Source organism: Lepisma saccharinum, chromosome 29 (assembly GCF_977018435.1).
Source record: "Lepisma saccharinum chromosome 29, izLepSacc3.1, whole genome shotgun sequence".
Lineage (NCBI taxonomy): Eukaryota > Metazoa > Arthropoda > Insecta > Zygentoma > Lepismatidae > Lepisma > Lepisma saccharinum.
The window spans coordinates 4,804,080-4,830,370 of record NC_139257.1 but is presented as its reverse complement, the minus strand read 5'-3'; the positions used below and the strand labels follow the sequence as shown (position 1 = coordinate 4,830,370).

The 26,291-nt window shown below is 36.7% G+C and overlaps 1 protein-coding gene across 3 annotated transcripts in view; it reads left to right on the top strand.

The window, feature by feature from the left end:
- Positions 1–26,291, top strand: part of LOC145981306 (uncharacterized) — a 410,568-nt gene that overhangs the window by 358,938 nt on the left and 25,339 nt on the right. Inside the window, exon 1 of one of the 3 annotated variants that reach the window (XM_083114501.1) lies at positions 15,408–15,515. The exons of the other annotated variants lie outside the window; for them this stretch is intronic. The gene's annotated coding sequence lies outside the window, so the exon portion shown is untranslated. Of the gene's footprint in view, positions 1–15,407; positions 15,516–26,291 lie in introns of those variants that run through there. 3 annotated transcript variants of the gene reach the window in all.

Genomic DNA, 26,291 nt, shown 5'->3' with positions numbered 1-26,291 from the left:
ATCTTTTCCCCTGATAAGGAGTCTCATTTGCAACATCTAACCCTTGTTCTCCAGGCCTTTCGAGAGGCTGGCTTAACAGTTAACCCCTCCAAGAGTGTTTGGATGTCACCACGTATTAAATATTTGGGATATATTATTCAGCAGGGACAACTTGTGAGGGATCCAGACCGCGTTGCGGCCATCCAAGAGTTACCGCCTCCAAAATCAGTCAAAGGAACAATGAAAGTACTTGGTTTACTGGGTTACTTCAGTAAATTTATTCCTGCATATTCTGATCTTACAGCTTTCTTATCTGATAAGCGAAAAAAGGATGTCCATTTTGTTTGGACTGAAGAAGATAATATTAAGTTCCAGCGTTTAAAACAGAGTTTCTTCGACCATACTGTTCTTGCCTTGCCAGATTTTTCTAAGGATTTTGTTTTGCAGTGTGACGCTTCTGGGCTTGCGTTAGGTGCTGTGTTGCACCAAAGGGAATCGGATGGATCCTTGCGTCCTATAGCCTTTGCGTCCAGGAAGCGTACCCCTTTGGAACGCCGCCAATCCATCTATAAGGCGGAATGTAGCGCTATTGTTTTTGGGTTTAAAAAGTTTGAAACCTACCTTACATATAAACCATTTATTCTTCAGACTGATAACCAGGCTTTATCCTGGTTATTGCAACATCCAGACCAGTATGGCAAGTTTGGACGTTGGATATTGTACCTTTCGCGTTTTACCTTTCAGACTCAGCATATTTCTTCCAAACAAAACCCAGTGGCGGATTGTCTGTCCAGGATACATTCCCCTGAAGAATTTCAATTATGTTACTCGAATTTAAGCAGTTCTTCTCATCTGGTTTGTTCTGCTCCCAAATTAGCACTTATTCCTTTCTCTACATCAGATATAGTTGATCTTCAACTTCATGATCCTGTGTTAAAGTGGATTAGAGATGATCTCTTGGCGGGTCAGCAAGTGAAACACTATGCTATTTATAAGAATTTGTTAGTATGGAAGCCCCCTCGAGTTAATCATGCTTGTATTGTTCTTCCTAAAATGTTACAGCACATTATATGTCGTTATTATCATGATTTTCCATTAGGTGGAGCTCATCTTGGTATAGCCAAAACTATGCGTAAAATTATGTCTCTCTTTTGGTGGGAAGGAGCATAGGCTGATATTCGCAACTATGTTAAATCTTGTAATCTTTGTCAACGTGCCAAGTTGGCAGTGGGAAAACCTTCGGGTTATTTATCTTCAGAGATTATCCGTCACCCTTGGAGAAGGCTTTACATTGATCTTGTGGGCCCCTTGGTGCGTTCTGCAAAAGGCAACGTTTATATACTAGTAGTAGTCGATAGTTTTTCAAAATGGGTGTCCCTATCTCCCCTACGTGCTGCTACTTCTGCAAAAGTTATTGAGAAATTACGTACCTTATTTCATTAATTTGGAAGTCCTTGTGAATTAGTTTCTGACAACGCGTCTTACTTCCGTTCTAGTATTTTTAATACATTTCTTTTTGAACAGTCTGTAAAGCACATATACACTAGTGTTCATTATCCAAATCCCTCACTTGCTGAACGGTTCATCCGCAATTTAAAGTCTTCCCTTATCTGTTATCATTCGGCTGATTATCGAAAGTGGGATACAACTCTCCAACAAATTGCCTTTGCCTTTAATAATGCCGTCCATGAAAGCACTAAAACTTCGCCGGCTAAAATCTTGTTTGGAAGGGATCTTGAGGGACCGCTTGGTTTCCATTGGGAACTCCATGGTGAGGATGATTTAGGCGCTAATCCTACTCAAGATAGAGCTACCCTTTGGGCTGAAGTTTTTCAAAATTTAGTTAAGCCTTGGCATAAAAGGAAAGCCAGATATGATCCTCAACGTCAATCTGTTAAATTTAAAGCGGGTGATCTGGTTTTATACAAGGTCTTTCCAAAAAGTAATGCCTTAAATCATGTTGCTGCTAAGTTAATGGAACGATGGGCTGGTCCCGCAAAGATTCTAAATTTTTTAGGGCCAGTTACTGCCCTCTTAGTTGACCCAGAAACTGAGGTCTATCTTCGGAAAATGCATATTATGCACCTCAAGGCTTATCATTCTCGGGAGGAGAATGTTTTGGATGATGTTCTTTCCGAAGCTGGTTCAGATGTGGCTGCTTGTCTTTTCAATTTACCCTTTTCTGAGGATAATTCTCCCATGGAGCGAAAATTTTATAGCGCTCCGCCATCGGATGAAAGGAAAATGAATTCAAATACACATAGGTTAATGGCGACGACTTCAAATAATCAATTGGGTTCAGGCACCAATTTTAGAGGTGGTAATTATAATGTAAATGGTATGTCTAGGCGTAATGTTCAGTGCCGTCGCTGTTCGAAATGGGGACATCAGGCTACTTGTAGAGTTCGTATGCCTAATGAACCACCCCAAAATGTTCGACGATAAGAGCTGTTTTGGTTAACTTTTATGTCTTGCTCTGTAGAATCTTGTCATTTCTATCTGTTCAATATTGTTTTCCAGAATGTATGTTTTTTCTGTCTGTTCTATCTCTTTTCTTCCTTCTTCCCTTTTCTAATTAGTAATTTTGGTTATTTTATTTTTTGCATGTACATTTCCTGGAGAATTTGATTTGTTGATGTGGCTTACCAACCGGTTGTCAGTGACCAGTGCCACTAGATTCTGCATGCTACGCTGCGCCTTCTATTTTCCACCTGCTTCTCGTCGCTGTTATGGATTTTTCTTCAGTACATCTGTACGCCCCTGGTTCCTGGTATACTGCATGGATATTGCATGTTTGGATCTGGACTGGATTTTTGGATCTCCGACTGCAACTATACCTTGGTGTTCATGGATTGCACCAAACAGATGAATTTTTTGGGAATTCAGGTATGTCTTGAGGAACGCCTGTGGTTTTTTTGTGTGAATTTTGGCTCGTACTCTCCTTGGAGTCACACAAGTGAATATTTAGTGCTTCGATCGTGGTGGTGATCCACCTTATCCTGTGTTTTTGGGCAGTACTACTTATACAAAATTTTTGCCCTGGTTCTTGTATGAAGAATTTTCGCATCTTCGTCGTTGCGATCTTCAGTATGGTGTTTTGGAAAGTGTATTATTGTCTTGTTTCCTTCGACATGGTTTGGTCGAAGCTTGACTAGATATCCAGCACCCTTCATGTTCTTCTGAGTGTTGCTCTACGTTGTTTTATTCGCAAGATGACGCTGGACTTCCATATTTATTTACCTTTGCTGCGGGATGCGCGAAGATGATGGAAAGGCAGATAGACTGATAATTTATTCATCCTTCGATGGATTCACCATGGTGTGGAATTCTTGGGACTTGTATGCCATGCCGACCCTGTGGGAATGTTTGGTGGTCACCGCTGGATAGTTATGGGATGTCATTCATGCAGAAACTTTACGGTGCACTGGACACTTATTTTCTTTTTCAGGTGGATCGTGCTACTTTGATGATATATAATATATATGAATGGCTTATTGCAGAAAGGGACCTGAGTCACATTTTTGAGGTATCGGAGTCACAACTTTTTCATCTCCTCTGTCTCTAGCAGCATACTGCAGGAGGGCGCATTGAGGGTTGCAAAATTAACTATTCATTATGCTAAAAATTTGAGCCAACAACAGCACATTTCTTTCTTACACTCTCAATATTATACGATTTTTCTTGTTTTTCTCAGAATTGTGCAAAAGTGACTCAGGTCCCTTTCTGCAATAAGCCATTCATATATATGTGAACCTAGGTATTTTTTTGCCACAATTTGTTGTTCTCCTTTGGAGTTTTTCCTTTTGTTATTGCTGCAGGACTATTATTTTAATCAAAGTATATATTATGCATGTAATCTTTGTTATTATCATCATGTTTTCGTCCAAGTGTCAGTTTTCAGCCTCATTATGTGTTTACAAGGCCTTGCTTCATTTTCATTCATCGTATTTATTGGCATATTATTGTGCTCATTTAGCTCTATTTCTGTCTTGGTATTTTTGGTCTCACCTACCTTATATTAATGGTTCCACTTATGCCTATTTTCATATTTATTGGATATGTATTCCATTATTTATTGTATCTTGTTTCATATTATTTTTTAATTGGGCTAATCGGGATCTAACAAAATATTGGAAAAAACAAAAAAATTAACAAAAAAAAGCTTTTTTGAGGATACATGCTATATAGATATGGGTTTATACGCCTTTTTTGGCTTTCCTTGGTACAAGTGTATTGTTTGCTATTTGGTGCCTGAGTTTTTTTTTCGAAGGTGGGGGAGGTTGTGGTGAATCGGGACTTGTTTATCCCGTTTCGCCACATTCTTCCACCCACCCTGTATAGAGGAATTAGACCGATGCGTGGGATAGTCAGTTCGCGGAGAAACTTCGTTTGTTTTCCCAAGAAACCTGGGGGCGATGAGACTGCCACCTAGCGACCTTCTCGGGGTAGAAGTTTTTTCCTTGTTGGGCAAACCAGTGTTCTCCCCGGGCCGATTCCGATAACAGCAACTCCACCAACGATGTTCCACGGCATGATAGCTGGCTGAGTCAAAGTGGCGTGACTCAGCTCTTATCTTCCGGTACACCTGTGAGCCTTGACTAGAACGTGGAAACCTTGCGGATATGGAGTTAAGTATTATTACAAGAATGGTTTATTCTATCGCGTTACCTTAATAGACATTTTTTTTTCAATCTTTCATCTCCTTTTTTTTTTACTTAAAAAATTTTGTGGGAAAAGATCGTAATAATTTCCTATCGCCGGGGTCTAATTCCTCCAAAGTATATATGTAGTCAAAAGAAGGAATGGTCATGGACTTAGTTTTGGTAGCGTAAGTGATGTAAGAGATAGTGGGAATCCGAAGTAAAAATGAATCGATGACGTGGATCATCATAGTAAAAAATGTTTTTGTGAAAATCTGTCAAGAAGGGGGGGTAATTGGTAACTGCTTTTTTCTGGTAAGAAACGACTTATTTAAATGAGAACACGTTGTTAATACTGTTGTAAGAAATTAAATACTCTGCACTTGTTAAAAAATAAAAAGTATTTTGAGAAAATATGTAATCTTACTATTCACGTAATTACGCAAAGCGCTGGGCGCTCTTTAAGATAAGTTCACCCTTTCCAGTATAATTTCTTGCGTAGCAGATTTATTATATATATATTTTTTTTTTTTTTTGGCAAGGGCCACAAAAAAGGGGAGTTGTATTTTTTGTTGCTCATATACACGTCAGTTCGTCGGGAGTGGGACTAGACGAGCCCGCTATAAAACTCCGGACCAGCTGGCGGTATATGCGAGATCTTGGGGCGACGCACTATTTAATACCAAAAAAAAGTAAAACTGGGATTAGTAGTTTTGACTTGTGCCCATTTTGATTGTCAGATCCTTTTGGTTTTCTCCCTACAGCACAGCAGCCACTCGTGATTGAGAAAGTTAATATATATATATTGTAAGTATTTTCTTTTGTGGAGGGCGTGTTGTTTATTTCTATTACAGGGAGATAGCCAGGGAAAAAAAGCACGTACTTCCAAATAAATAATTAAACAATGGGTTGTGACGGATTGTTCCAAACAACATCGAAATTTAGCAAGACATCACAGGGAGCATGGAGGGAGGGGATGTTGGACCGACAAACTTGTGTGTTTGTAGTCATGAAGTATTGATACCTTTCTGTTCATCTTGTGTCACTACGTTTTTAAGAACCAAATTTCTTTACTATGATTCGAGGGGAAAAAATAACTGAGGCGACAGTCTCAATGCAGTTTCTTATCGCAGAAATTCCGAAACTATCAGGAAATTGCAGATATTGGTCTGCAGTCCCATCTGGTGTGTGGAATTACGAAATTTCCTTCCCATCCGTATCCCGTCCCATACATCTCTAATTTAAGAGAATGAAATAAGTCCGAAGGAGTTTTTTATGAACAAGCAGATAGAACAAGGAAACTGGTAATTTTAGTGAACCAAAAAAAGAGGGGGGTTGAACCCATTGAATCCCCCTTAAATACGCCCATGGTTATACACATTATTTCCTTGTAATAATTATACATAAACTAAGTATAGATATGTACTGTGCAACTAATGTAATCTTCTCAGTGTATTTTCTCTTATCTGCACAAAAATATTTGATCATAATTTGCGCAACAGAAATGGAGCACAAACTGAAATTGCTTTACGGAAAAGAAAGTTAAATAGGCTTTATAAATAAAGTGAAGAATGTGAAAATTCCTATTTTGCACTACATAGGTTACGGTAAATATCGATAAATATAAGTTTTAAAAATATATTTGAGTGTCTGGTCAGCAACCAATTTTATAAGCAATATTTTACGCATGGCCTGAGAACACACACGCAGCTGAACCCTTTCATTTATCTTGCACGTGAGCAGCACGGATATTTCATAGAAGAATGATCATTACAAAGCATAGCTTTCCTTTTTCCTATCGCTCCTTCTTCCATTATTTAAATCGGTACAGATTTGTAAAACTGCTGCACGTGTTCGCTCAACGTGGGCTACCCATCCGGAACTGGACGCTCGAAGCAGACGACAAACGAGCTCTCCCTAAGGTGTGACGTAGTAACATGGCGGCGGCGTGTTTTCAGTGCAACTCTAACCTCGCAACTTTGTAAGTCTCGTTTCTGCCTTAAACTGGATGCAGAGAAACGCGAGAACTTGCAGGGGTCATTTTTCCAGGGTGTAGTTTTTAAAATTGTTGTAAAAAAAATTGAGTGGAAATGTCCATTGGTAAGTACGAACCACAAAATATCCGATTTTAAAGTGTCTCCGATATAATGAACTGATACCATGCATTTTTACCTTGTTGAAAAGTTTTGATTTTTTTCTTCTTCTTCCTTTATGTTTCATTATTGGGAGGAATATTGTACAAATTTCACTTTCCACTAAAATATAAGGTCTGTTGATCACTACCCCCCCCCCCCTTGCTCTTGAAGGTCTGGTCATAACAGGGCTTTTTTTCATCTTCCATGTTTACAACCCTGGCAGGATTTCTGTGTACACCTACCTATTTCCAACATTGCAAAGAATGCAATTGCTCTTGATTTTAAAAGGAAAAATGAATATTGAAGAGAATGGTAACACAACTTACATAGAATATATGAATGTAATTGTGCACACAAAAATATATAAGGAATATGGAATTATACTATTTATATTATCATGTATGAAGTATTCACTATATGCTATTATTGTGCCTAAATGATCATTAATCGGTTCTGTATATATATTGCATTCTTCCATGTTGTATAAGTCACATAGTTACTTTTACATCTTATTTTTACACTAAAAACAATCTTTGCTTATTATTGTCCTCGCATTAAATATTATATGTAATTTCACTCCAATAGCGTATTCTTCCTCTATTTAGATTTCCTTCATGCAGAAGTTCTTCAAATCATTGCTGTAATTCTTGTCTATAATTGTATTAATATTTTATTAGTGTATTTGGTTTTCCTTCATGTAGTAGTTCTTAAAATCATTACTGTAATCCTTGTCTAAAATTGTATTAATATTTTATTACTGTATGTATTGTTATATGACGATTTCCATACCTATGGACATAGGTCAACGGAAGTAAAGAATATGAATATGAATATGAATAGTTAGCACGTACATCAATTTATCCATGGCTAATGCTGGAATGAAATGGAAAAAGAACAGCTGTGGAGTACATATTACACAGGTTTGTTGCGCCAAGTTCCGATTGCTTAAATAAAAATTTAGCATAACACACAGGAATTTTTTACATGATTTGATTTCTAATTATGTCCGGTACGACATACTTCAGAGTGTTAGTAAATACTTACTCTGTATTTCCTGAATAATGATTTCTCCCTTACATATAGTCCAATATGATTCTTCATTTGTGAGCAGTCATTCATTTCCTGTTATCTTAGATATGGACTGTTGCTGCCATGTAGCTACTTCAAGTGCGTGTGTTGCCAAGGGGTTTATCTCTAAATGCTTTTAGGTTAATTTTACAGAGCAATTAGGATAAACAACACCCTGAATGATTTAAACAACTGAACACATATCTAGACTCAAGCACAGAATCCTATTCCACCATCCCATAAAAATGACCGAAAACTAGTGTCCTAGTCAAATGGAAACCAAGAACATCTTCTCACGTAAGCTAAATTTTAAATTTTTATATTCGAAAATTCTCCTGTAAATAATACATAGTAAAGCTTTTAACGGTCTTAATTAGTTTCTCCAAACTTCGAAATTACCTTCGCAAACCTTTCCAGTATTCTAATTCAATTTCGAATATTCAACTTTCAAAAAATCATTAAACATTCACAACAGTTACCGATTTGCTTACAATGCCACATCATCTCTATTTCCCTCTGCAATTTCTAAGAACAGAAAACACAATTCAGTAGTAAAAATTACAGCTTCCATAATTCACTAATCTGATGTCTAATTTCGACATAATTAATGCTTCCTGCGGCTTCAAACCAACACATTACGATCTATAACCTTTAATCAATATATTTGCATATTTTTTAAACATCGTCCACATACATAAGTCAGGCCTCTGTTTATCATTCTCTCTAATAAAATACCATTATGGTAAATTTCTCGTATCGGACAAATGGCTTAAATTTGCTAGTTCATTTAATTTGAATATTCGTACTTATGTATTCTGCATTGAGAAACATTGCTGAAGGTGGCATTTCGCTTATTTCATGGAAATAAGCTCTATTTGCGACATATCGAGTAAGTTTTCTTCGTTTCTTTTTGCCTTTTTGCAAAATGGCAGTCACGGTAAGGTTAGGTTAGGTTGGGTCACGTTTAGGTTAGAATAGTTAAAAATTGGTATCGAAAAAAATATGTTTAGCACCACACACCATTGACGCATAGCCCCACGAACAATTGACGCATAGCCACACGAACCATTGACACATAGACCCACAAGCCATTTGTGGAAACGTACCCAATGGTAGATTTCGCTCCGGTACACTTTTCTAAACCCTCGATTTTTCGCACATTTCAAATATTCTCGTTACAAAAATTAGTTCTTCATAATAAACGATGTTTCTAAATAGCATGGAAAGTAATCTAAAAAGATCTATGTGCTACGAAACTTACATTTTTTATGAAATTCAAATTCCTTGCGTAACGTCAAAAAGGTTTTTCAGAACTTTGTAATGGCGAATGATCATAGACATACTACTACAAGATGTTACAGTTGCGGGTTAAAAATGGTTGACAGTATGGTGGCACTGGAAGGTCGTTTCCTCGCGACCACCGACGGCAGCACCGTTGGGGAAAGAACAGAGGATGAATGCTATGCGCAAGAACTCGCACATTGCTCAAAATGACAAAACACTATCGTGTGCCGTACCATTCGCTCTCCATGCAAATTGACTAAACGTAGAAGTGGTGGAAATTAATTGTATGCAATGCTTTCGTTTAATCACAAACTTTTCGCATGAAAATTGATTTGTATCACAAAAATAAAAGTATACGAAAATTATATGAAAAAAGTTCTATTACCAAAACTTCCTGAAATTGCATTCTTACTTTAAGCGGAAATATATAATTTCCTCTAAAGGCATTTTTAAAAACATTCATCATACGAAAATGACCGTCTTAAAATAGGTGACTTTCTTTTCTTGGGTGGAGAAATGGAATGAAATAAGTATACAAGAATTCAGAACGATTCATGTCATGCTAATCCATATTTGCAAAAATATTTTTTTTCCTGGTTGATCCTATACAGGATTGTATTGCAAGATTTTACATCGATCAATAAAAAATATTTTGTTTGCTACATATTAAAACTGAAAAAATGACTGCGTACAGCAACTACAGCCCACCGCTCAGGAGAAGATCCCTGATGGAAGTCAAGTGACGTAGCGGCAGGTGACTCAACTATTAGGGTTGGGGGAGTGCACCCTGGGTCAGAAACAAGCGCTGTGGTCTCGCTGTAAGCTTTAAGGCTTGATTCACATCTACGCTCAAATCACTGTCCGCGCACGGTCAGGGGGTATCCACATTAGTGGCAAAGGTATATCATCGTCAATCTGGTGTTGATTTCTTGACGGAGTACACAGATTTTTCTATGTTTTAAAATAAAGAGCCTGCCGATTGTACTAACTACAATCTTTAAGATATTTTCAACGACGGAATTGGCTGTTACAGTACTGGCGTTCGAAGCAAATTGCAAAGAGAAAAAGTTGCGAAAGCGGAGAACGTTTATTTGCACTTACAATGTGCAAAGCTACAAATGTCAACAATGGTTTGGCATGAGAATTCTCGGAATGATTGTTTCATATCGTCACTGTTGATCATTTCTTTTATTCGAACGTTTCCGACACAACAGGCTAAATAATGTACAACTACCATAACTCTTACAACACCATGAAAAACACGAAAAATCCCAAAGAAATCACAAACACCCATGCAGAAGCACTTCCACAACGACAATGACCGCAGTGGAAGACTTCCTTCTACCCCTAAAATCTGCAAATAGACCAGTCTTCCCCCGTCCCTCTGCACGCCTCTCCCCTCATTTGGGGATCTTCTCGTGAGCGGCGAGCTGTACACTCCATTCGATAATAAAAATTTCAATACTGTCAGGGATCAGTTCACATACCTTATGGCACTGATTAGAAATAGGTTAGTCTGCACAGAAAAAATATAATAATTACCAAGAGAATGCTCGGAAGTTTTCTCAAAAATCAAATACATAAAAAGTAATAGGTTGAATGCTACGAAAAAGTTCAGCCTTTAAAACAAATGTACTGTAATCACACTGACCATTAAGATGAAGTGAAATTTAATACCTTATTATAGCAAGTGCACCAGCACCTACTATACACATATGCTTTTTACACTGAAAGAAAAGTATGAAAACATATTTTTGAAAATGAATAGTTGTTCCCTGAAGATTTATTTCAGCATTTAAAGCAACTGAAAGAATGAAAACCCGTAATATTGAAAATTAATATTTCTACTTTAAAAATACACAGAAAATATTAACAAAAATAATATCTACAATATCTCTTACATAAAACAGCTTATTTAAAAACCAAATACTCATCATTTACTAAATAGCTGAACATGAATGAAGAAATGTTGATTTATTTCCCTCCACGATGAACTTTGTGCCAGCTGATACGAGACTTAAACAGAGAAGTGCCATATTTATTACACTTCCCACGTCCAAGTCCCATACCGGACTTTGCATTTGCATCTCTTCTATCTTGATGTGTGCATAAAATATGCACAACGGTGGATAATTCCTAGAAATTAAATAAATGCTCTACAGTGCTGTACGGTGGGATTAATTTTCTTGCATTTTCATGTTCAAATACTATTAAAAAAATATGTACTGGGAACTGCCCAATGGGTAACATAGTCATTTCAGTAGCCAACATGCTAGAGTGCTCACTACATAAATGAGAGTACACTTTGCAAAAATAAAGTTGACCGAAGCTATGGCAAACAAAAATAATGTACTTAATGTACTCACTTTAAGAAATGCATGACTTCTTTATCAACTTTGGCTGCTTTATCCTAGGGACATACGAGCACCATTACAAAATGAAAAATTCATATTGGACCTTGCTACTCCATACCTCCTTTCTGTAGTTATTACGCATAGTTTTATAACATGAGCAACTAGTATTTAATGAAGTACAACATAAACAGTGTGCAGCAGAGACTAATTACTTTCATACATCTCACTGGACTTGATTAATCTGTTATATCAGTAACTACTGTACTGTGTGTATTATGATACATGCATGTTACTGAACACAAAAATGTTCATCTTAAAATAGATAAATTGTGGAAATTATCACACTCTGAAGTGTTTTTTTTTTTCCAGAGAAAGGTTTCCCTGAACTGAAAAGTTATTCCCACAGTTGTTTGCAGTACTGAAAGCACCTTTTCATTCTCTTGTATAGCTTCTAAAAAAAAACTTCACACAATGGGAACCATGATTTTCAGTAATTATTCTCAATGTACAATTTGCACACGTGACGAACACGATAGTAGGTATTTTTCGGTAAAGAAGGTTGGAAAACACTGATATTGGAAAACAAAAGAAGCGATATCATTCACAAAGTAAGTTATATCGCACCGTTACGTGCATTCGATAGCACTTAGATAAATGCATTTTATTTTCAGTAGAAAAAGTGTTTGTTTTTGTGTAAAAAGCATAACAGCACCTTGAACTATGTTCCGCAATACACAATTGGTAGGTACGAACCATGCAAAACACAAAATATCTGATTTTAATGTGTCTCCGATCTATGAAACTGGTACCTTCATTATTAAGTACAGATGCTATTATATTTCACACATTGTCAATTTTTTGCAAGTTAAATCACTCAACTAACCATAGAGCTTAACAAAAATTAAAAATGCTGATTATTGATTATTATTACCACTTTTTAGAGAGAGCAGTGATATCACATGGTATAGATGATTATTTTTTGAGACATAGAACCTAACAAGCAATGCAAAACAAAATCTTACAAGAGAACGTGAATGTTTTATAAAATAATTCCCACATTGTGAAGAATCATAAATTTAGGTGAAAATAGCACAAAAACTTGGTGAAAACAGTAACTGAAAATATGCTACTTTCAATACAAAGTTGCATTTACCTCAAATGATCCTTAAGGATTAGCTACATACAAATAAATAAAGGCTGAGACTATTTTCACCAGGTGGTGAGAATAGCATGTAGGGTTATTTTCACTAGCAAAATAGGTATAATTTAACAATACAGGGAATGGTAACATTATCGTATGGGTAAAACGGATTCCTTCAAATTTACAGGAGAAAGTACTTACGGAAATCATTTTCTTGAGCGTTTTGGAAGTTCCTGAATGTAGATTTGATCCATTTTAATGTGAATGCGTTTTGTTTTCTGCGAAAATCTCTGTCCGACACGCTGTTTCTGCTCCCGCCATTTGCTTTTTGCATGAGAGTGCAATGTTCCGTGTGTTAAGACGATGCAACCCCGTAGCCAGTGTTTCAGCCTCTCCGTATTTTCACTAGAACCACCTGTCGAGTTCGGAACAAGCCATTTTTCCCCGAATGGGTGTCACTTATCGCACAACATTGTAGCAACATTGTGTTCGGACGTCACAGGAGAGAGCTGTTTTTACAATTTTTCTTTGTATTTATGCTAATGGAACCTAACCTAACCACGTAGGCATTCCTCGTCTGACGTCAATATTCAAGGTTGCAAGATTGTTGTGCGTAAAGGAAGAGAATTAACGAATTACGAAAGAAAGATGGTCCCGACCCGAATGGGGGTCACTTATCGCACAACACTGTAGCAACATTGTGTTCTGACGTCACAGGAAAGATCTTTTTCATGTTAGGCAATACAAGCTAAAGCGTCTCTTAGCGAAAATAATAATTTTTCTTTGTATCTATTCTAATGGAACCTAACCCAACAGGCCTAACCCAACCACGTAGGCATTCCTCGTCTGACATCAATATTCAAGGTTGCAAGATGGTTGTGCGGAAAGGAAGAGCATTAACAAATTTCGAAAGAAAGATGGTACCGACCCGAATGGGTGTCACTTATCGCACAACACTCTAGCAACATTGCGTTCTGACGTCACATGAGATACCTTTTTCATGTTAGACAATACAAAGGTAACGCGTCTCTTAGCGAAAATATTATTTTTTCTTTGTATTTATGCTGATGGAACCTAACCTAACCTAACCACGTAGGCATTCCTCGTCTGACGTCAATATTCAAGGTTGCAAGAGTGTTGTGCGTAAAGGAAGAGCATTAACGAATTGCGAAAGAAAGATGGTTCCGAATTGCTGTGTATGGACAATGAACGTGGTAAATCGCAAGGTTATTTTACAAGTTCTACACGTAAATGCGACGTATTAGCATAATTTCAAATAGGGGCATGAAAATAGATATTTTCCGGTGAACGAGGTTGCACCACTGCATAAATCAACAAAACACTCTCAGAACGCCCCCTAAACCAGTATGCTATCACGGCCATAATGTGTTACAGATTCGAAACAACAAGTAACAGTAAGTACTCGTAAATAGAGAAAATAAACATTATCTTAGTTAGAAATGCATTATTTCGCCTTAAGAAATGTTCCACAACACGTTAGCAATGTAAAGAAGTCCGAAATATATGATTCGTAGGTGTTTCACCCATACGATAATATCCAATTTGTTTAAAATTTGGGATACTTACTAATTTGGGCCTCGTAATCACGAATCTGCACTTAAAATTTGGCGCTTATTTGGGAGCAGGTGAATCCGGCCAATTTCTAACATGCTTTTAACAGGGACTCTATAGATATAGGCGGGGCCGCGATAGCGGTTGGGGGCGGTAGGTCAATTACCCCAGGGGCGGAGCCCGGAATCGGCGGGAAATTTGGAAATCGAGGGTGTGGAAATAAGAACTTAATTTAGATTATTTTGCTATTTCCACGTGTGAGCGCCAAATTTTGACTGCAGATTCGTGATTAGGGGGCCAAAATTAGTGAGTATGCCGAATTTCAAACAAAATGGAGAAATTCCCGGTATTGTAAAATCGCTCCGCAAAATAATTACCGGAATCATAACATATGTAGGTTAGGATCGTTAGGTTTAATCATCTGATTATTTCCGTGTGTGTTTATAATTATGAAAGTAAGAGAACCAAACTAAACCATTCACGCAAGCAAATATGAGAGGAATTTAGTTACTGCAGAAGCATAACATCAGAGATTAAGTTATACACATGGAACTTGGCCCTTACAGAACAGTATATAATATTATTACCATTTCATTAAAATTCCTGAGTTTTTATTTTACACAACAAATGATACACAATTGCAATCAGAAAGTTCGATTTCGATACTGAATGCAAGCCTGTACTGATGTATGAAATGAACGGAATTTGGTTCGCGTTTGGCGATACTTCCTTATCACTTTTGAAAAAAAGCTTTGATACGTATTACGCAGTGATTTCATACAATGTTAAATTACGATTTCATTAACTACATTAGGCAACACTTATCGCATCCCCAAAATAATATTCTGATGACAAGAATCAGACGACACAATTTCAAAATTTAAACAGACTGGTCATCCCATAGACATGGTGCATTCATGTCACAGGCGCAAGTCTGAAGATTTCGGATGATCGATTTATGTCACAGGCGCACGTCTGATTTTTTTCTTTTTCTTCTTATGTTTGACTTGTGCAATAGGAACATTTGCGATTGCGATATGGTATTTGTGTGATATAATGGCGAATTGGACATTTCAGACATTGGATGTCATTTATGGGACTTCAGAAATTGGAAATATTTTTTTTTTTGGCAACTGCACGCCGTAAAGGGGAGAGTTGTTTTTCTAAATGACTTGTGGGATGGGATAATTTGCGACTTCTAGTTTTTATGATGGGAAGGGAGTGGAGGTTGGTATTCTGTGGAAAAGGACAACAAGGAGTTTCAACGTAGGAGTTACTTCATTTTTGGAATTACAAATTGAACTTCGACCCACAATTCAATACCTGGCTTTGGTAAAAAGAGGTAAGTTACCTTCTTTGGTTTAATTTTAGCCTTCGTTTTTTGTATCTTCATGTGTCAATGCGGAAAACAGTGAGAAATAGTGTTTGGGGCAGGTGACTGGCCAATTTCTAACATGCCTTTTAAAAGGGATTCTATAGATAAAGGTGGGTAGCCGGAGCGAAGCGGAGGCGGGGCCGAGGAGGCGGGGCCGCGGTAGCGGAAGGGGGCGGTAAGTCAATTACCCCAGGGGCGGTGCCCGGAACCGGTGGTAAATTTCGACAATTACAAACGACAAAATGGCAACTTTAAACGGCTGTACAGTTGTAAATACTTCTTTCCGCGCTCTAATTTTTTTTAATTCACAAATAGGATCACATAATCTTCATAATGAAATTTTTTTTTTTCAAAATTCGAGGGTGTAGATAAGGTTACCCGACCCCCATCCTGCATTCCGGAACACTTATTTAGGTGAAATAATTTAATTTGTTAGGAAAGTAATGTATATTTCTTACATTTACGAGTACTTACTGTGCTTGTTTATTTCCACACACAACATGGCGATAGCTTACCGTTGATCGTTCCTTGAGCCAGAAAAACCATTGACGTTAGCCCAAAAATTCACGATAGCCCCACAAACCATCACGGGGACAAGGTATGCCTACTAGGTTAGGTTAGCCCTGTTAGGTTTGGTTCCATTAGCACTCCTTTCGTTCAATTAAGCATATACGGACAATACAAGAGCGTATTCTGTTCTCATGCAGGAAGCAAATGGCGGCAGCAGCAATAGCACATCGGAAATAGATTTTCGTACAAAACCACATGCAATCGCATTAAAATGAATCAAAATTACATACCCGAACATCAACAATGCTACAGAAAATGATTTGCGTCAGTACTTTCTCCTGTAAATTTGAAGAAATCTGTCTCGGGTATAGTAAAGTGTTACCTGACAGATGAATGTACGTACATGTGAAAGAAGTAAATTATTATGAAGGCTACAAAAGAGTGGAAAATTACCGAACATTTTGGAGATGCGAAAGAAGACATGATGATACATATCTGAATTGGAAGGACTACAAAGAGATACTCCAAGCAAATAATTAATGGTCAGTCACCAATTGTAAGTGATGTTAACATGTATTACAGAATTAAGTAATAATCATTTCAACAGTCTGATGGTAAAACAGTGGTGTTACTTCTGTATGTTGAATGGAGCCTTGCCAACTTTAATGGAGAAGTAAGGGAATATATTTGAATACTTCAACATTATTTTCCCTACACCATAAACTGCTGGTAAATATTTACCAATCAGGTAAGACATTTTCCAGTTTCGATAGTTTTCTCTCGAATCAATTTATTCTGTGTTGGAATGTATGTATCGCCTGTTACATCAATTGGTAATTATCCGATAAGGCCCGAACACCTCTCACTCGTATATTTCGTTAATTTTAGCATTGATACTTACCTATTCTGCAATGCAAAAAATTCTTTAACGTGAAGTTATGCCTTTTTCCATAAACTTTTCATATTACGAGTCATTATTTGTCTTCCTTGTTCTGCTTGGGTAACAGACAATATGGCGTGCACTCGTCATGGATCATCGTGCTTGTGTTTTGTCGGTGGGTATGCAGTGCTTCAACATTCTTAACCAAAAAATACTTACTTTCGGGTTCATTAAGTCATCACAAATCATTGACTGATAGCCTCATGAACCATTCATGGATAGCCCCATAAACCATTGATGGATATCCTCAAAAACCATTCATGATAGCCCAAAAAACCATTGACGGATAGCCCCAAAAACCATTCAGGATAGCCTCACGTACCATTTCCGGGAAGGTTAGGTTGGGTAAGCATAGTTAAAATAAAGTCTCGTAAAAAAAGGCACGTTTGGAAACACTGGCGAGATTGCGTGACTTTCGATGCTCGCACCATCTGCACGTACATAATGGAAACAACGGCATAATGTTTAAAGAAAATTCAAGTTCCTTACATAACAAGTGATTATTTCTTGTTTTCAAGTTTTCAGTTTCCGTGAAAGAAAATACCTCCAAGAACTTCGACAATGCTACAGAAACTGATTTCAGTAAGTAGTTTCTCCCCTAAATTTGAAGAAATCCGTTCGGGCGATATCGGATATTTACCCATCGATTCAGGAATGGAGCATACCTATCACTAAGTTGCATGTTTTGTATTATATTGTCAATGAGTTTCATTTTCCAGGTGATCGTAAATCCCTATTCATAAGCATAAGCTTGAATTACTGTTAGATGATTTAAGATTGGTGTTCTTAGCATCTAGGTATTGCAAATAGGTTAGGCTATTACGTTTGTTGCTTTAGTATTTGTACACTTTCTCTCTTTGCTTGCATGTAAGATTTTAATGCAAAAAATGATTTTGAAAATTTGTAACCTACAACCAAATATTTACCAAATTCGTAAAAAATTAAACATTTATTCAAATTTGACACAGGAATTGAGTTTCCAGAGTTCAAATGCTTATTTAATATGAAATTCCAATCTTACAAGCTCATTGCTCAACCTTTTGTACATGAACTTTTTCAAAATTATCTTGCATAGGATGTCCATGCCAAATCAATACAGATATGTGCAGTTTCCAACCTGACCATCTCCGATTTTCATGAAATTTGGGGAGTTTGAACTACGCATGGAACTTAGTAACTATGGAAATTTTGAGTCTCGTTTGTCTTGTAATTGTTAAATTATTCAAGGTCAACGTTCACATAAATTGCTCTTTTTGAGCCCGCTTAGCTGTACTAAATGTGGTGTAACTCCGCCCCTATTTTGCCTAGGAAGATCAAATAAAGCTTATTGTGCAAGGAATTGAACAAGCTTGCCAGTGATATATAACAAACCTACCTTTGGATAAAAAATATAATTTTGTCACGTGACCTTGACCTTTGACCTTGAATATCTCAAAACATGCCATCACCAAAAATCATGAAAAAAATATATTTGGTCCCTCATTCCATACTCTAAAACATATCAAAATATGATTCTGGGACTGCAATGGGATCAGAAGATACAAAATAATATGTGTAACTATGTGACTGGTAAAAGCCTCATTACATGAACTATGATGAGTCAAATTTCCCTTAACACCACCCTACAAAATGTGAAGGAGTTATCCTGGGTATAATTGGTCATGAAAGAAATAGGTTAGGCACAGGGAGATCCCTAGCCGTGTGTGTCAAGCACAGGTCCGGCATATTGTTGACCACCTTATTGAATTCAACGAAAAATTTCAAAGGAAAGGGGGTGATGTGATACATCAAATCAGGCTAGTATTTCGCGAGAAATGAAGCGACGAAGGTTTTTCAACATGTATTTAACCAGCAAAAAGTTATATGCATATCTTTGACTTACGATATATTCACATTATAATGTTGTCAATGTTCATGTGAGCACACTTGTTGACGTCTCTCACACTCACATAGAACATTTGACAATGTAGCAGGTGCAACATCATCACAAACAGCAACTATGCCTTCTCTCAGATGGTCAAAATCATGGACTTTTAGTGCATGCACCATTCTCTTCAAATGTTTCTGAAGGTAAATGTTCTCCTAAGACGATACATCTGTGGAATGTGCAGGCCTTTTAATAGATCCCCGTCTACCCATCAATCTACCTAGAAATTTACCATGAAGAAATTGCCACAACGTCCACATAGTCCTGTTTCAAAACTCTGGAAAAGTGCCATGTCCCGTAAGCAAAGATGAAAAACCTGTTCACTTAACAAATCCAAGAAGCCCTCAAAATTTAAGGTTCCGTTGTTGAATATGGACCAACCAGTCCCGTTCTTCGTACACTATACCACATCATTAGCTCACCAGCAACAACCATTCGGCTGGGATCTGTCTACTGTAGATTATCAAATCACGGGTATTTGCATATTCTTTTTATTAACTTCACCGTGAACATAAAAATTAGCCTCGTCACTGAAGATTTTTTTCATTCCAAAGGAAGTTTTTGTTTGAGATACTTTTCCCAATATTCTTCACTATTCAACTATTTGGTGAATGTCGCTGATTAAAATCACATGCAGTGGTGCGTACCTAAGTATACTTCTTTCTCTTCCGGGATGTCAGCGTGATCTCGATGAGTGCCTAACACATTAGGAGCATTTTAATGATTTGATTTTAACACCTCGAAAAGGAGAAAATGGTTACAAGCAAGCAGTAATAACTTTTTGCTGGTTAAATACTTTTTGAAAAACCTTCGTCACTTCATTTCTCGTGAAATACTAGCCTGATTTGATGAATCACATCACCCCCTTTTCTTTGAAATTTTTCGTTGAATTCAATATGCTGGACCTGCGTTTGACACACACGGCTAGGGATCTCCCTGTGCCTAACCTATTTCTTTCATGACCAATTATACCCAGGATAACTCCTTTACATTTTGTAGGGTGGTGTTAAGGGAAATTTGACTCATCATAGTTCATGTAATGAGGCTTTTACCAGTCACATAACTACACATATTATTTTTTATCTTCTGATCCCATTGCAGTCCCAGAATCGTATTTTGATATGTTTTAGAGTATGGAATGAGAGACCAAATATATTTTTTTCGTGATTTTTGGTGATGACTTGTTTTGAGATATTCAAGGTCAAGGTCACGTGACAAAATTATATTTTTATCCAAAGTTAGGCTTGTTATATATCACAGGCAAGCTTGTTCAATTCCCTGTACAATAAGCTTTATTTGATCTTCCTAGGCGAAATAGGGGTGGAGTTACACCACATTTAGTACAGCTAAGCGGGCTCAAAAAGAGCAATTTATGCAAACGTTGACCTTGAATAATTTAACAATTACAAGACAAACGAGACTCAAAATTTCCATAGTTACTAAGTTCCATGCATAGTTCAAATTCCCCAAATTTCATGAAAATCGGAGATGGTCAGGTTAGGGGCTGTGTTGATTTCGCATGGAATGACTCATATGTAACTTGAACCATACGTTTTTATTCCACATCAATTTAATAGCAATTATATACTAACAATGAATGTTATTTACGAACCTACAATAAGTTCCAAATGTAGGATGAAATTTTATCTATATCGCTTTTTTTCAATTGGTAATTTGAAAAATAAAGGTACATTATCCATAATGGTAAAGATTTAATTTTACTTTTATCAATATTATTTACTACATATTTTCTAATATCATAGACATTTGAAATGTTCTTTAGGTGAAAGCAACGTTCTGAACAAATAAGAGAGGATTATTTACTCAGAATACTAAATACTATACTTGTCTAATCCTGTGATGTCACAGAAGCTGGTGTGAGGCCCGTATCTAAGTATCTCAGAATCAACATTCCACGTCAGTTCAACCAGACCATGGTACCGATGCTATCTGATTTGAAGAAACTTGACATATTTAATCCTTCCATGGAGGTCAGAAACCACAATTTTTGTTTTGGTCTCAAACATGACTGGTTTCATTCTTATAGCCTCTCATACTTTCAGTGATCCCTTATTTCTTCCATCCCCAGAGCTTCCAAGAGGGCCTGCACTGTCTTGGAAAAATAATTTTATCTCCCTCTAAATTATTCTATCTCTTTGAAACTTCACAACAATGTTAACCAAACAATATGGATTCCACAAAAAATATTCCAATATATCACATTTATATTTTAGTACACTAATAAATTAATAAAATAATATTATCTGATTTTTTTGGAACAATACCATGGTTTAATAAAATTTGAATTATTGTTGATAGAGAAAGGTACAACACCAACTGAAGTATTTTTAAAGAAAACTTAGATAAATGATCTAACTTACCCATAAATAACTTACCCGTAAATAAAATTGATGGCTTCTTCATTCCTTCTGAAAATATGACCACTTATTTCTGAAAATATTTAACCTTCATGCGGGCGCGCCTTTTTTTAAACACTAGTGGGCGCGGGGCGGTAATCTACCGCCACCTCGTTTTCACGTATTTTACCGGTTATATCTCACCATAAACCTTTGTAATCGGGGATATTTTTAATAGAATGGTGAACACACATATTTAACCATGAAAACATTTATTAAAACTTGATCAATATATAAAATAAAGTGCAATATTCATTGAGGTTTTTAAACTCTCTCACAGCACACAATTTATTTTATCTTACAGCAGGAACTAAAAATATCACTCAGTCTTTTAAGTATTTAGGTAACAAAAGTATTCAACATTGAAAGAAAGTAGTTATTCGTCTCACTAATTTAATCAAGTAACATAATGTTGTACTAGGTATATCAAAATAGGAAGGCATTCATTACACAATCAATAATAGATGCATATCTCCATGAATTATAAAAAAGAAACAAAAAACAGTAACATGAAAGTAGCGTTATTATAATTTTGTACTAAGTACATCAAAATAAGTAAAATATTGCACTATTCATCATCTGATTTGGATGAATCATTACTGAGGCAATTAACACATGTTGGTACTGAATGTGATTTACATACACTTTTGTTACAATTACTACAACGTAATTTAGTTATGTTGTTCTTTTTTGAACCGCAAATGTAACAGAAACTTCGTCTGTTTAGATTCACAACCTCATTGCTGGTAGTTCCTTGTTCTCGATACTGGGTTAGAAAAATTTCCAGATCTTTGGGAAGTGTATTCACATTTGCTCGTTGCCTCAGGTTTTCTTCCATCAGTTTTAGTGACAACTCAAAAATATACTGCCGCCGTCTAAAGGATTTCAATGGATTATTCATTTCATATATCCTCATGGAATTTATCCCAGCAATATCGAGGTCTCGGAAGAAAATTACCATTGGCCACCTTTGTGTTCTTTTGGATGTCGTAATCCGCGAACACATCAGATCAACGGTGTCGACCCCTCCTTTTGTGGCGTTATAATCCATTATCTGCACTGGCTTGCCTGTTTCCTCATCTATTTCGTGTCCATCGTGCAATGTTGACAAAACCAAAACTAACTTCTTTTTGGTAGCATACGAGATCAAAGTTGCGACGTCGTTACACCCAAATAAATGATGGCCAGGGACGAGGTTGGGATTTTGTTTCACAAATTCGGGCGGAAGTTCAGCTTTATTGCTTCTCAAAGTCCCAAGGAAAATCAAGCCAACCGATAACAGATGTTCAGCCAAGGGGTAACTACTAAACCATTTATCTGTTGTAACGTTACGACTACTTTTTTTCAATGGATCACACAAATTGGTCACTATATCAAATGGCTTGTTGGAGGTTGAGCTGTAGGGGCCAGGTCTCTGGGTTCCACAATAAATCATCATATTATAAGTATAATATGTCTGACAATCACATACACAATATATTTTCAATCCATACTTTGAGGGCTTATTCGGCATGTACTGTATAAAACTACATCGACCACAAAAAGCCACCAGCATTTCGTCGATGGTTACACTTTCACCAACATTGTAGGCTCTTTGACAATTTGCTACAAAGGCTGTCTGAAAGTCACGTATAGGAGCTAATTTATCGGTAGCAGATCGCACTTGACGAGAATGTATGTCGTCAAAACGAAGAGATCTTAGCAACATTCGAAACCTGCGTTCACTTAAATTAGCCCGCAAAATAATCAAACAAGTCCCATTTTTTGTAAAAAACTCGGAAATATCAGCGCGGTTTCCACGTTTGACTGCCATCAAGAACAGAGCTCCAAAAACTGCTTTTATTTCTGCTCTTGAGGTGGGCCTGTAATCCCTGTCCCGAAAGCTGGTGCTAGACAGATTTTGCCTTTCAGTCTTTCGTTGAGCAATGTGTATATTAGTGTATTTGACAATGTCATCGATCATTTGTGGAGAAATTAGTGTCAGAAAACATTCGAGCCTTGTTTGACATTTTCTAGCTTCCCCTTTGGGACCCGGAAGAGTTTTTATAATGTTTGCAGACTTAGTTTTAGTGGTTTGTGTGAGAGGTTTGTTTGCCCAAATCGTATCACCATTCTTTCCGATGTAAAATCTTAAACCTGGATTTTCGTCGTCTTCTTCTCCCTCCTCAAGACTCTGGTTGTCGTCTTCCATTGCCTCTTCTAACTCTTCCTCGGTGTCACTGTTGTGGGTACCATATTCAACAAATCGGGGTTCGTAATTAACATCATCAGGGAAGTCCACTTCGTCCTCCTGAACTCCATTAGCTTGATCTTCCTCGTCCAGTTCGAGGAGGATTCTTCGAACATCTTCAGGGTTTGTGAAGCGTGCCCTGAAAAAGGGGAAAAAATAAACACACTTTTTCTAATATGGGAAAAAACATAATTTTACCTACTGTAAGTATATTTGGTATGAAAGGTACTACCTACAATAATTATTGGGTAGGTAGGTCCTAACTATTATACTGTCATTATTTTGTTATAATGAATAATTGGTAATGCTTGGGAGAGAGTCATATAATAAATGAATAATAAAGAAGATGAAAATTATGAGAGAAAAACATGAAATTGACGATAGAACGAATGTAATTTTGGTAAAAAACTCTTGGTGATAGCACATAATAATTGTGATCCTGTTGGGCCCTAGTATGGTGCAAAGCACTGTAAAACTATAGTTTATTATTGCTTATACTCGTACATGCAATAAAACAAGAAAAAAGCGAAATTGAATACTCACATTTTTTTCGAAAAGTCGGAGAAATTGTCCCAGTACCGGGCGCACGGCGGTAGATTACCGACTACCTCACCCTTCCACCTTTTGATGATGACTGGCACGCGCGATATGCCGATCCGACAAGTGACTTCAGTGCCATATTGCGTAATATAGAGTAAATAGAGAATACAAATACCTCCCGCGCTTCGGGACACTCGTAGGCTGTAGATATTCCTGTTTTTGTGCCGTGGGCGGTAAACTACCGCCTACGCGCCCGCATGAAGGTTAAAAATGGGTACCGTATTTAAACTGTTTTAAATTAACTGAAAATCTAAGAATCTAGCTTCAAAGTATCATTGAAGCAAATTTTCATAGCATAACATTATACATAATTTTTTCGTAGATATTCAGAATGTGGGGTAAGGTGGTTCGTGTTCCCTTCCCTGGAAAACAAATGCCGACCCAAGAATGTTATTTCAGTCACAGTCGTTTGTATTTTATATTTCAGGGACGTGATAACATATTGATAAAGTGTTTCTTTCAGGAGGTGACACTATTATGGGGAAGAATATGCCTATTTTACACCATGTCTCCAACCAAAGTCAATGCTGTGAATGCCCATAAATGTTTTGTTCTTAATTATTTGATTGAAAGCACACACTTATAATTTATTTTATTAGTTTATTTACATTTATTAGGAAAAAGGCTTATTTTAAAAAGAAGATGATACACTTTTTAGTACATGGAATTAAATTAATGATGAATGTACTTCATATTATAAGTTGTAGATTTGATCACTTTGGTGCCAAAATAACTTAGTTCTCTTTGCCATCCACATTCATTTCTTTGCATACGAATATTCCAAAAATCTATCCTGTGACAGTTTGTGATTATTATTGGGTGAGTATTGTTTGTTGCTGTATGCTTAGATGGGATAATAGGAATAATGTTAATACTAAGCCAATGGTGGAGGCTCGTATGATTCTTCTGATTTTCTTGTATTACTATTCATATATTTGTTTAAATTGCAGCATATGTTGCTTTTTTTATGAATTATGCATATTGTTAATGTAGTTTGTCCAATGGCACAGATTTTTAACCCATGCTAGTTAATAGCTGAAGGGGAAGAACTAGCTTCCCTACCACCCAGCTGCACACACAGATATAAATAGAGGGGGGCTAGTAAACAACATTGTGAAGATCCCACTATATACAATTTCAGTTAAAGTCTTGAAACAAGTTTTTTTCAGATAGTCATATGTTATGAACACATTTCAAATGTTTTCATTTGTGACCAATTTTTCCTCAACTGATATCCTTTGCAGAAGAATTTTTGGTCCTGTACAGCAATGGTGCTGTGAGATAGAATTTCTTTTAACTTACGTGCGCCATATTTTTGTGGTCAAATAACACATTTTATATTACATCAAAGTCTAAATCTATCAATAAAAAAAATGGATGTAATTCTCAAGGTGTACTGTCAATCAAGGGACCTAGACATACAACTACGAAACCACCCACTCACATACCAATATAAGGCATAGTCCAGATCAATTCAGGCAGGGGTGTTACCTTCATAGTCTCAGATGTTATTGAATTAAACATATGTTAAAATTCAGGACAAAGTAAGAAACACGTATTTTTTTTTTTGTTTTGTCGAAAAAAATTCCTGGCCCGAGATACAGGTCGCCAAAAATGGCACTTCGGCCATCGTTTCTCACATGCGATTTTCGGCAAAATATGAAAATGCGCTCTATCTCTGGAACGGTTTAAGATATTTTGTTGCTGTTTTTCTTATTTGAAAGAGAACAATTTTCTGATTAAAATGATAACCTCCATTTGGAAATAGTTCTCTTGTTGTAGCCTTCTGAAATTGTTTTTGAAAAATCAAAAACAATTTCTTTTTTTCAAAAATTTCAATCCCAAAATTTTTAATTTTGTGCTGTTCTCCTGAAAAGGAGAACTTGCACTTTAGAGTTTAACAGGTTTTATAAACAATGTTCATGTTTTAACTTCCATGGCTAATTTCTTTATTGCAGTTTTTTTTAACTTTTTTGTCTCAAGTACAACAATCTCAAAAATTCGGAGAATTTTACAGGAGTTGTATATCTAAGGGTACTTCATATCCTGAAAAGGAGAACACACCACCTTGGTTCTGGAATTTTATATGTTTTATTAAATAATCCACTCTCGGACCAAT